Source organism: Dreissena polymorpha, chromosome 12, assembly GCF_020536995.1.
Source record: "Dreissena polymorpha isolate Duluth1 chromosome 12, UMN_Dpol_1.0, whole genome shotgun sequence".
Lineage (NCBI taxonomy): Eukaryota > Metazoa > Mollusca > Bivalvia > Myida > Dreissenidae > Dreissena > Dreissena polymorpha.
In genome coordinates, this window is record NC_068366.1 from 29844475 (window position 1) to 29858310 (window position 13836).

Here is a 13836-nt window from a genome sequence, read left to right on the forward strand (position 1 = left end):
GTAGCATAGTTGTTGACAATATTACAACCAAAAGTAAACAATGAACATTAAAAACAACTAGATCGACAACTTAAAGCAAAAAAACACTAACCCAATGTAGTAGTTTACAGCAATTCAACTTTCGGGAATTAATTCAAACAGTTTAAATTTATACCAAGGTCGTTGATGGTATCAAAACTTCTTTTGAAACGTTCAAACAAAATCCTCGAGGTCTTTTTTAGAAAGATATGGAATAAGTTTGATGATTATAAGCTTATGATATGTTAATATAATTAGTGATACGATAAAAAATGCAGTCTTTTGCGTTGGTCTTTAGATTGTGAAGACTAAATGAAATTTACAATATACAATTATATCACTCTCGCTCAAAAGCAAAAAAGCTGCACTCAAGGATTTATTCATTATTAACAAGCTTAATATCAGAGCTTTTTTAGACATGTAACATTTCGGTTCATTCTTGACTTATCAAATCAATGAACATTAAAGTATTGTATAATTTTTTTTACTTTTAAAAAATATTGAACTTATCGTTTTAAGAGTGTTAAGTATACTTCACTTAAAGACTTAAAGCAAACTGTTCAAACCGAGATTGAGATTAATCAAGTCGGATCGACAAGTGTAACCACCTGTGATATAGTGCAATTAGGAGCTTATGTTTTAAGACTACATAAAAGCCAACATACCAATTAATCTTATTTAAGAACGGATATCTAATGTTCTTGAAATTTTTTCATTTTACAATAATTTATATCCTAAATTAGAAAAACCTTAGCCAATTTGTTGTTGAAAAAAAATTAATTGATATTGTAAGTTTTATTTAATTACAAAAAGCTTTTTTAATGTTAATGGTATGTTTGTTTCAGACGAAATAAACGTAACAGTAGCTAGTCTAAGAGATTTTGATTTTGACGCCAATGTGGCAGTGAAGTGTAATTATTGATAGTATAAGTACTTTTACAATTTCATTCAATCAATCCATGCGCGTCTGTATAAAATATTTCATCTTTTCAATGACTCGTTTAGTTATGTTGTTTATATGCTCTCCCCTCCATCTGTTTTTATCCCATCCTTTCATTGAACTAGTTTGTTAAAAGTTCACTGTAAAGGACGAAGTGATGCGCTGGGAACATTATTTTAGAGTTACTCTTGTTAATGTTAAATATAACAGGTATATAATATATATTGATGATATGGTATTTCGTTTGTTTTACTTGAGATAGATACCTAAACAAGAAGCAATCGATAAACTAAGGTTTGTTGACCAATGCGGTTTTAGTGCGATATTTAGAACGCCTGAGGTAAGCATCGCGACATGAAAACATGTAAAATCACATCAGCCATACCGAATGATTCAGATGGTATATCACGTAAGATTTAAGTTGGAGGACTAAAATCGATGATAAAGGCGCTTCGAAAAAAAAGTTGAAACGAACAGAATCAAGATCTAAGTAAAGCCCTGAGAACAATAATATTTAATTAACCGGGTGGGAACACGAAACGTCCAACAATAATGGTATCTGCGAAAAGTAAACTTCCAAGCCTATGATATCAACATCTTAAGTCGAGTTAATTGTGAACGCACTGAAGTGAGAATTTTTATATCCTCTCATTTACATATTATGCTGAAAAGATTGTGTCTGCAAAGACATCTTGGGAGAAGAAACGCTTGTGAAACGACAGCAACGATTGATACAAACTCTCTTCAAATCGTTGCACGTTAAAATTGAAATAAAAGAGGTTTAGATGGCATAACATTCTGTAACGCAAACGATACTGATCAACTTCCATGAACTCTGTGCAAATTCAGACAAAATCCTCCCGTCTGTTTAAAATACATTACCAATTGTGGATCAATAGTTTAAATCAATAGAAGCAAAACTAGTCTATGCTTAAAGAACTTTTGAGTAAATGCGTGCAAGAAAATGCCACATTTCAACGAAACATTACGAATTACTTTAAAATAAGTTAATATAAAACCATCTAAACCTCTCTATACCGGAATCCTCTCTAAACCGGACAAAATGTTCGGTCCTAATTTTTCCCAATAAAATCATGCGTAAAATATCTCCCTAAGACCGGAATCCCCTCAATTCCGAATACCGGTCATTCTTTGGATCAAAATTGGGTCTTTCTATACGTAATGATACCTCTCTAAACCAGTCAGGACCGGTTTATTGCACCTCAGCGGAGTAAAAACTCGTGAAATTGATAAAGGTGTTCGAAAAATTTGCAAACTGTAAAATCGCAAAACAATTTAAACAGACTTGGCCTGTGTTGTACATATCGATCAATAAAAGTGATAATACTTATTATAAGAACTGATAACAAACATAGGGTTATTTAGTGTGTTTTGTTTTTGATGTAGGAAGCCGTTCCAAATTTAGAAAAGCTTAATGCTATTTAATTTTGAATTGTTTATTTCAATTCAATTAATTTGCTAGTTTAGTGTCATATAAAATGGTGATTTGCATAGTCCTTGAAGCAGTTGCATTTAGATATTCATAAAGATTTTTAAATTGGCAATTTAGGTAACTAAGACTAAAAATGTGTGTGATTTTCCACATGAGGCTATGTAATTGACCTTCTGAAAGAAAAAAAAATTCCTCTCTAAACCGGAATCCCCTCTAAACCGGAATTTCCTCTCGGCCCCGGGGATGTCCGGTTAAAAGGGTTTCCACTGCTTCATTATCAACAAGTCAACAATAATGTTTTCGACATAGGTACATTACGTTTGTATAATTATCGTACTTCGCTTGCATAATTATTGTATTATGTATAATTAAACGATTTATTTCAAGATGCATGTAAGGTTCAAGTTTTGTATTGATTCTTTGGATATGAAATTCAATCATATGTGAATAGAGTGGAAAACTATCGTTGTTTTGTGTTCATTATACCTTCGTCAATAACATTTAAGTTTGTACTCCCTTCAAATTTCTCTATGTTGACACATTCTTACGCTTGTTTAAAATGATTGCATTGGAAATTTTCGACTTCATATTTTGCAATAGAATTAAGTGCTGAGTTTGATTTTGCTTAAATATAAAACTGTTAACAATTATATTCCATAAGATTTTGTAACATGTTTTGTTTTATGATATGGTTTGTATTATCATTCTAGGTTTATTCTTATTCGTGAAGATTGTTTTGAAATTATACCGGTTTAATACCCCGACACATTACCATGCAAAGGTTTTCCCAGGTTTTATCATTTTTGTTTATGAGGGAGGTGTATTTTTAGTTGTGAACGCTGGCTCACGACTAAGGTAGGGAGGCAGTTTTGCATGTCAGTCTGCTTTAGCTACGCTAGGAACGATAACTGCACGTCTACTACGCTAGGAACGATAACCACTGCCTGTCTCCACTACCTGCAGTACAATTATGCAGACGACGAATGCTAGGAGCGTCTGCTCTACTATTGCAGTGTGTGCATTTAATCAATAGTGTTTACCAGCTTGTTAGACGACATTGGCCAGTCTAGTATTTATCATTGAAATCTGTACATATTGGCTGCTTTCAGGGAAAACGGGGCTTAATGCATGTCAAATAAGATTAGCCGGTGCACACTGATTAGCCTGTGCAATGCGCACATGCTAATCAAGGACGACACTTTCTGATTTTACGGTGTTTTTCGTTTAAAGAAGTCTCTGGTACTGGGATGACACTTAATGCTTATGCATCAAGCCCTGTTTTCCCAAAATGAAGCTTAAATTATCTTTTTTATAAATGATTTGAAAAAAGCCCACATCTCAACCTTTGCTTTAAGACACACTCTTTATAAATTTGAATGGGGTGCGTTCATTTCAAACTTGCGATATGAAAGCTATAACATCATTTTGAAAACTGAGTTGCGTTTAAGATTATACAACAACGAACAACTTCAGTTCCTTCAGCGCTTTGATATAAATGAGCTGTGCAATTGATCACTGACTTTGACTAGCGGCTGTAAACAGTATTTCTTTCTCAAAATATTTCCAGGGTTCCATTCATCCGTTATTTGTTTAAAGATGTTCTTTTTTGGTGTTTAACGAGAGGATATTGGTAAGTTTATTAACCTATGTGTACTAATTATTTTGATTGATATACTTTGTGGCTGAACATCGCAAAGCAGACTTCTTGAATGTCATAATTGAACCTTCATTATATACAAACATAGCAATCTACTGAACCATTTTTTTACTTACACATTGCAAGTTTATGCGGTTAAAAGCTTACATCATGGGTTTCTTTTAAGCGTATAGTTTTTATAAATAACCCATTGCCGAAGTGTGCATTATGTGAGTTAGTGAATGATATCAAAAGTGTAAAAATCTTAACGTGTGGGTTAGTTTAGTTTACATGATCGCAGCTACGCTGTTATGAAAAATGTAGGCTGATGGGCTTAAATGAATGTAAAACATGCTTTATAAGCATACGGCATTATTTCGAAAGACCATATTGTCAGCCCTTTGATCTTACAGTGCTTCACAAAACTGACAACAAACAATTGGGGAAATGTGTACACGTTGCAAATATATTTTCGTTTATTAACAAACGGCTTGACATCATTCGATCCTGTGGTATAAGCCGCAGACAAGCATGAGTAATCGGACCTTTCTTCAAAATTCTTTATTATCACTGACAAAAATAATAGCAGGTTTAACATAACTACGAGACCTTTTGTGAAAATGCCGCTAATGAAGAATGATAGGCCCTCCTAGTGTATTTAAATCAACCCATTCAATCGATGTAAAAGTGTCTTCAAGTTCACAATAAACGCAAAGGCAGTGGATCATGACGCTAGATATGTTGTTTAAAGTATGGTTGAGCTTGTAATGAACGTTAAGTTCAGTTTGATGTTTGTGTGTGTTGTAAACCAGACGCTGGGGAGACAACTGTGAGGACTAGTGGATACCTAGTGAGGTGTGACGTCCCTTTTTGGAAACATTCAAAATCTGTGCATTAAATTTCTAAATCGTTGTCTACGTTGGCCGCAATACATAGATGAATATAACGTTTAATGATTGTATTTAAATGCACACTTTAAGTATGACTTATTTATGAAGCACTTTCATTTCCAATAAATGATCGGCGACTGATAAATGGCCTTGAAATTTTTTTCACAAATGCTGATCTTATATATCATAATACTAGTAATCTTGTATTCATATGGGGACGCCAGTCGTTATACTAATAATAAAGTTCACATAGTGAATTATTGTTCATTGATTTATTTGACCACACAACGATAGCCGTGTCAAGCCTCAAGGGCATCAATGGACTATATGTAAGCTATGGGTCAGTCTCTGTACCATTAACAGTCACAGCAGACTACAAATATAACCAAAATAAAACTCCTTGTTAAAGCAGACAGTCCATGGCAGCACATTGTCTACACATAGAAGGACGATGACATTATAGAATCTACCCCAGGCATATTATGACAGCACAGTGCCTACGCATAGAAGCTAGTTTTTATATGAAACTTGTATTGTGTTCTTTGTTTTAAGAAAAATGACACTATCTTTATACTTGCCAAATAATCGCAAAGCATTCACGTACAATTATACACGAGGCATTTCAGTCTTCAGTCTTTATACCGACAATGTAAAATATATTTATCGGGTGTCAAGTAGGTGAATAAGATATTTTAATGCTATCTCCAGGTACGACTGAGCTACCCACTCGTTTATGTAATTTGAACGAAAATCAATATTGTCTTTGTTCGATCGCCGCCGCTGTCGACATAAATAATTATGGAACGCTGTGTCTCTCATATGTCGTCGTTCATCGTGCTGTTTTGTAAAGAAGTTTCTTATCATGCCATTCCTCCATAAATAGTATGCTATGTCAAATACTCGTGTACCTTAATTACGTGTAGATAAACATTTCCAAAGAATATGTTTTATATAAAAAAGGATTTCCTTTGTGTCAAACTATAATTATTGTGTGGTAAAATTAAAGTGCTTTGCTATAGTTTTTGTGTGACTTTTTCCCAAGTATAGGTGTGTTTTTTATGTGTCTGCTAGTAAAAATAAATATATTATGTAAACAGTAAAATTAAACAATGTGGTTACTGAACGTGTTTTAACTATTATTTTAATGTAATATGCCCTTTTGCATTAAAACTTCGAAATGTATACTTGTGTCAGATGTATGTATAATCGTTACTACAAGTTGTTAATACTAGTAGTCTGTAAGCCTATGTACACTCATATATATTAAATGCAAGGAAAAAATACAGAAAATGCTTTACATCACAGTTATGTTATTTTATTTTATAAATACGACTGATAAAACTAACAAAAACTATAAACTTCTTGAATGTGCATAGTTTCATGTTCGAGTATAAAACTCATTACACAAAACATGTCACAGCACTGTTTGGGTAGATCAATTTAAATTGTACCACTGACTACAAGTCATTTTTTTACAAAATACCGAAATTCCGCCGACAGAATTGCAAAATAACCGAAATTCAGTCACTCGGTTTAAATACATATAATAGTTAATTGAATTGTCAAACATCATTTTACATCAAGAACACAACATTTACACTAGATTTACAACTGCAATCACTACTTTCCTACAAATCAGAAATAGTGTGTCGTTACTATATTTTTGTATTTTGTATTATCAATATGCTTAACAGTAGAAACTGTCAAGTTTTTGTGTAATAAAATTATGTTTTGTTTAACAATCTGTTTGTGTTAAAGTATGACATCATATTTTTAGATATGTTGTTTTGTGCTGCCTTTTAATACTTTTCAAGGAGGGGATGATTATATTAGATATGTTGATATGTATTCCTTTCGCAATAAAACTGCATACACAAATCAGTTCAATAATGTACATGAAAACATGCATTTAAATAATTATGGAACGCTGTGTCTCTCATATGTCGTCGTTCATCGTGCTGTTTTGTAAAGAAGTTTCTTATCATGCCATTCCTCCATAAATAGTATGCTATGTCAAATACTCGTGTACCTTAATTACGTGTAGATAAACATTTCCAAAGAATATGTTTTATATAAAAAAGGATTTCCTTTGTGTCAAACTATAATTATTGTGTGGTAAAATTAAAGTGCTTTGCTATAGTTTTTGTGTGACTTTTTCCCAAGTATAGGTGTGTTTTTTATGTGTCTGCTAGTAAAAATAAATATATTATGTAAACAGTAAAATTAAACAATGTGGTTACTGAACGTGTTTTAACTATTATTTTAATGTAATATGCCCTTTTGCATTAAAACTTCGAAATGTATACTTGTGTCAGATGTATGTATAATCGTTACTACAAGTTGTTAATACTAGTAGTCTGTAAGCCTATGTACACTCATATATATTAAATGCAAGGAAAAAATACAGAAAATGCTTTACATCACAGTTATGTTATTTTATTTTATAAATACGACTGATAAAACTAACAAAAACTATAAACTTCTTGAATGTGCATAGTTTCATGTTCGAGTATAAAACTCATTACACAAAACATGTCACAGCACTGTTTGGGTAGATCAATTTAAATTGTACCACTGACTACAAGTCATTTTTTTACAAAATACCGAAATTCCGCCGACAGAATTGCAAAATAACCGAAATTCAGTCACTCGGTTTAAATACATATAATAGTTAATTGAATTGTCAAACATCATTTTACATCAAGAACACAACATTTACACTAGATTTACAACTGCAATCACTACTTTCCTACAAATCAGAAATAGTGTGTCGTTACTATATTTTTGTATTTTGTATTATCAATATGCTTAACAGTAGAAACTGTCAAGTTTTTGTGTAATAAAATTATGTTTTGTTTAACAATCTGTTTGTGTTAAAGTATGACATCATATTTTTATATATGTTGTTTTGTGCTGCCTTTTAATACTTTTCAAGGAGGGGATGATTATATTAGATATGTTGATATGTATTCCTTTCGCAATAAAACTGCATACACAAATCAGTTCAATAATGTACATGAAAACATGCATTTAAACATCACAATACCATCGTTAAAGCATATAGCAGGTGAAAGTTTTGTACTATCCTTAATATACAAATCTGACGCAATGTCCGTTAAGTTTTATCAAGAAAGGACATGCACTATATTTTAAATAATTCGTTTAATAATATGCTGGGAGTTTATATAATTGTTGCAATTATCATGTCAAATGTTCTGGTAATGCCATAACCGAACATTATATGCTTGATTTCTCTCTGCATATGTACAACAATATAAATTAAAATTAGATCATACCTAATAACGAATGTTTAACTCTTTGTTATATATTGCTTTTATATTGCTTGTTTAAACAAATGGGCAAAATTGTTTGTTTCTTACTGGTTTAACTTCATATTAAAATGCGCATAATAATAGTAGTAGTAGTAGTCGTTGTTATTGTTGGTGTTCATGCAGAAGTAGTAGCAGCAGAAGCAGCAGAAGCAGCAGCAGCAGCACTAGTACTAGTAGACGCAGTAGAAGTAGATGTAGTAATAGTGTTCTAAATATCAATTTTGAACCGACTGTTTGTCCTGTACGAATTTCGTCCATGCGATCCTTGCCTCCATTTGTTTTTGCTGTGAAAGGCGAACAATTTGTTGTATTATTTTTTGAGCCTTCTATGTAGCATCTGGTTTAAAACATTAAAAAAAACACACACTTTAGTATCGTTCAAGCGGAAATGTACCATTTGTGCAATACTTCAGCGATTTTTTATTTCGGCTACTTTTTTCTACGACCGAGACGAAATTTTAATAAAAAACGAGAATGAACAGACCAGTTGGATTTTTAGGATATTTTACATGTTCACATGGTCAGAGCACGTGCGTAAACGGTATTTCAACATTAAGATTCGTCTATTTATATAATAACATAGTGTTGCGGAAAGTTCACTGACCAATTGACAAATTAAAAAAATATTGAAATATTTCATTATAAAACGATATTTTAGCATATTAATAACATCTTGAGATACAAATACACTCTTTTGGCAAACAAAAACCCGACTAAGCACGTGATGAAACAATATTTAAATGTAATGGAATCGTCTCTCTGAAACAATAGCATTTCATTTTGAAATGTTACCTGTCAGAATATGGTGGAACTATTATTGAAGATATCGACCTACCTTTGGAATATGAAAAGGCTACAATATTTGAATTAGAACGACACAAGACAGTTATGACGTTCCATATGTTTCCGTTTGTTTATTAACCGGTTATAAGTTTAACTGCCACAGACTGTCAATTGTTCCTATACTGTATAAGACGTTTCTGGAAATTACTTTTTTCATTGACAATTGGTAATAAACGTTTTAATGTTTTATATTTTAAGCAATTTGCTACTATTCTAAATGCATGAGAGTAATGTTCAAGAACAATTTTGTTAAGTTTATACTTATGTAAATAGTTGGTCGTGTCTTTAAATATTAACATGTTTTCGCTAAAAATGTCATTGATCTAAGCATGTGTTCTTAAAGTTTTAAATATCTGAAACTGTTAAATAAATCCCTAGTTTGGTTACTGATGAAAGAACATGAACCTTTCATTTGTTATGCAAATCCGTATTATCACGAATAACATAAATGCAATTTTTAAGAACGAATTTTTAATCAATCGTTGTTTATAACATTCAATTTACCAAGTACATAGAGTAATTATTACAGAATATAATAGGGCTTTTTTATGTGTGTATGTATACAATTGCTAGATTTCAACATCGGAACTCTAATGCTTTATTATAATTACAAGATTATGATTTAACATTTTCGATCGGCCGAGTTAGTGGAATCAAATCATGTTTATAGGGGGCTATTAAAAATAATGTGTGAATAATTTGTTACAAACACAACAGCAGATCTTTATGTGAAACTTCATTAAACGTCCGTTTAAGACCTTAAATTCACATTCGAATAAATAATTGTTTTCATTTTGTTAACAATTAAAAATTGTCACAAGCAACACAACGAACGTTCCTTACAGTATAAAACAAGACTGGTAAATAAACACATTTTTGTTTTCATGCGGAAGTCTTTTAGCGAATTGACAAAAAGGTAATTGAATTTATAAAAAACAGGGAAAATATGTTTGATAATTAGAATTATAAATTTCAAAAATTACCAAATATGGTTTATGTCCCTATTGACGTTCTTGTTATTCAAATACGTAGTTTCGATGACATGAATCACACGACATCCGCACGAAATTGTAATTTTAAATGTATATTATTATAAATACATTCCAAAATACGCGGGACAATTTACAACTAATAAGACTAAACGATAGTTCATTATATGATTATTTGACATCAGCATAATTTAATAAGTATATTTTACATTTCACTTGTATCGAATTTGAGATATTTCAAATATTAGTAATGGAATGCAAAAACATGACTATGTAGAAGGAGGCCGAATAGAAAGCACACAATTTTCGGTTATATTGCAAGAGATAACAAACACCATAATTTATGTTGAACAAACTCACAAACAACACAAAACTGTCTCTCAGAAAAAGTGTCATGCAGTTTTGATCAACGATTATTAAGCAATTAGGGATCGATGTATTACGATTTAATTTATATTCCAAGTTATTAATAATTCGTACAGGTCGAAAATTAAAAAAAGACTGGATTTTCAAAATGGCGTAAAAGCTGTTCATTTACTTATGTATAAACACAGTTCTTCATTGATATAAGACAGTTAGATAACGAGCTTGAGTTGAAATCATATTGATTTCCAATAGACGATATTTACGGTTCATAGCCTGTAGTTATAGCATTGATGCGTTAAATTTACATAACATATATCAGGTAAAAAGAAGTGAGCTATGACTGCAAGACATAATTTATTTTAAAATCATTGACTAACACCCCACTGGTAAATACATTACCGGTATTTGGCATGGATATGCAATTCCTTTCATGTTAAGATCAGATTTTAAAGGTCATATATCAATAATATATTGATGTGGCTTCAACTTAATCTCATTGTTCTCCATATTTTATTATGATTGAATACAAGGTCGTTGTACACATATTTGTTAAGGTTTGGGTTTTGTGCCAAGCAATGGCGAAATTAATGTGCTTATTGAATAATTTCAAATGCGAATGTCGTGTATTGATCGTTAAATTCTTAACTTCTGTTTATGGCAATTTGGAAAACTGTATACTGTATGTAGTTGAACATTAACTGAAAATAAACAGATTCATATACCGTGTCTTAACTCAAAGCAGTAAAGATGTATAAAAAAAACTCCTAGGCTTATTTTATGTCTGATGTTTATTTATGGTCATATGAATTTTTACATTTTTGTTAGGTGCAATTATATTTGTGCAAGAATGACAACATATACCTGTATGTAAAGCACATGTCATAATTAAATGATATTTGTCTTCTTATATAGCTATTGCGTCTTTGGGTCTATTTAATCAGTTGATTTCTATACATTTTCTATGGCACGAAGCTTGTAATTATTTAAACTCATTCGATTATTTTATGGTTAAGTACACAACTATTGGTGTTCAAAAGACATTAAGCGTTTGCAATTATTAATCAATTTTTTGCTTCACATACTCGCCATGGCCAGTTTTGTACGAATGGGTATTAAAGGCGCTGACTTAAAATTGGTGAAAATAGTTAAACATTTCCAATTCATGCAACAAAATTTTTTTTTAAGACGTGAACACCAGTTTTATTCGGCAAATATTCTGAATAGATGTTTCATGAATGAAGATGTATTAACCAAAGGAATTAAAATAATTCACTACCATTTATAGAATTTGTCAACATGTGCTATCTGAAATACATAATGTCTTTGGATCACACACGCTGTATGTGATAATTAGTTACTTTGATAAAGACATGCTAGTTATAATTTGTTAGAGGTTTCACCAAAATGGGTGTAAATAAATAAGCAATTTTTTCTCCAAAACAAGTTTTGTTTTTGGTATACAAAATGAACGTCCAAAACAAGTTTTTCCTTTTATTAGACGTAATAACTATAATGATGTTCTAATAGTACTATATATGTTTTTTTTTGTCGCACCTAAATTTCTTGAAGTGTAGTGACAATATTGTTTTGTCGTTAGCAGTGTCCATTTTACATAGTACCACAATTTTTCGCAGACGAGCTATTTGTAATTTATTTAGTTAAACCCTCTTATTGTACGACATATATTAATTATTTTTCGTTAAGCGCACAGACTTGCATGAAGATATCATTTGGTCTTAAGTTGCTATGAATCAGTATGTTACACATATGTTCGCAAATGTATTTCGCTGTTCTATCACTGCCCCGGACGGAGAAATTGTTTCAATGTGTTAAAATAGGATCGATTGTATATGGACAATTACAAAGAATAAATAGCACATAACAGAACTACAAAATATAACTATCCTTTACAAAATGTGCGATTTGATTAATTTAAATTTCTTAACATAATGGTTGGGGTTAATCGGGTACAAATGGTATAGTTCGGCATTCAGGTATTCACAATTCTATGAATTAAGTGTTTCAACCTTAAGTGACAGTATAACCAAAGCATTAAAAACAGTCTTTTATTTTGTAGTAATTAGTTATTTGTAGCAATCACTGACACATTTCAAGGACAGGTTCTGAGGCACATTGTTTTAGAGGTCTTTATTTTCCTTAGTAAAAACTTTGTCATAATTGTTCAAATAATATGCGCAAAATGTGTATGTGTGTGTGCGTGCGTTCGTGCTTGCGTGCGTGTTTTTTGCTTGCATTAGATTAAAACTTAACTGGGAAAACGTGTAGTTTCCTGGATCACTTAAATCTAATAGGGAAATAAATCGAAAAACAAATAATCTATTTGTAATGCCCTTGAAAGTATCCATTATATGCAGTAAATAATCGTTTAATATTATAAGGTTAAAGCGATTATAGAAGGAAATATGCATTAGTAAACAAAATTATTACTTTAAAGCTGTTTTCTATTATGATTTTTATCACATAAGTAAAAAAATATTAAAATGTGTATGTGATGTAACGATTATTTAAATCAATTTGGTGTATATATTATATTGCCCTACTGGTATTAAATAATCCAATATTCCTGTGCACATCAATTGTGTTGGAATACGTACAATGCGATTGATAAAAAGAGTATAATCGTTATTTAAAATTCGAGATGTGTCATGTTCGATTTGGAGGTGATACATTAAAATAATTATGTTGATCATTAGTGAAACTAGTCCATTTTTGAACAACGTGATTATGCGTAAAGGTGTAACATCGAAATAAACAAATCCTCTAAATCAACAATGTATTGCTTGGTTTTCATAAGTTTTACAGAACAGATGGTATTATCTCATATATATTTAAGAAGGTCTGTCTTGAAGCTATGCTTTGAAAATGCGTCATTTATGTGTTTTCGTATTGTTTTAATTTCCGAAGTGTCAATAACAGAACATGAAAATATTAGTATAAACGTGTGTACTTTAAAAACAAGTTGTTATTTGTTTCGCATGGCTGTGAAATAAGTTATATGCTGAAATACAAGAATTGCAAACTAAAGTCATTAACATGTTATCCCGCACCAAGTTTTGAAAGGAAGCGTGACATTTTTAGTAAAAATAACATTACTATAAAATACTATTAAAGGTGAAAGAGCCAACTCTGCTTCGATAGGAAGCACATCAAATACAATGACACGCCTAACTGAAGATTATAGTAAGTATTTATTAAAAGGGAATATTAACTTTTAGCCACTGTACATGTTTTCATGAATACCTAACTCCGGGCTCTATTGTTTTATTACAAAACATACCAACATGTAAGAATGTGCATTCGGGCCCATATGTTTCCAAAAAAAAAAATTAGTCCCCTACCGTGTTTATG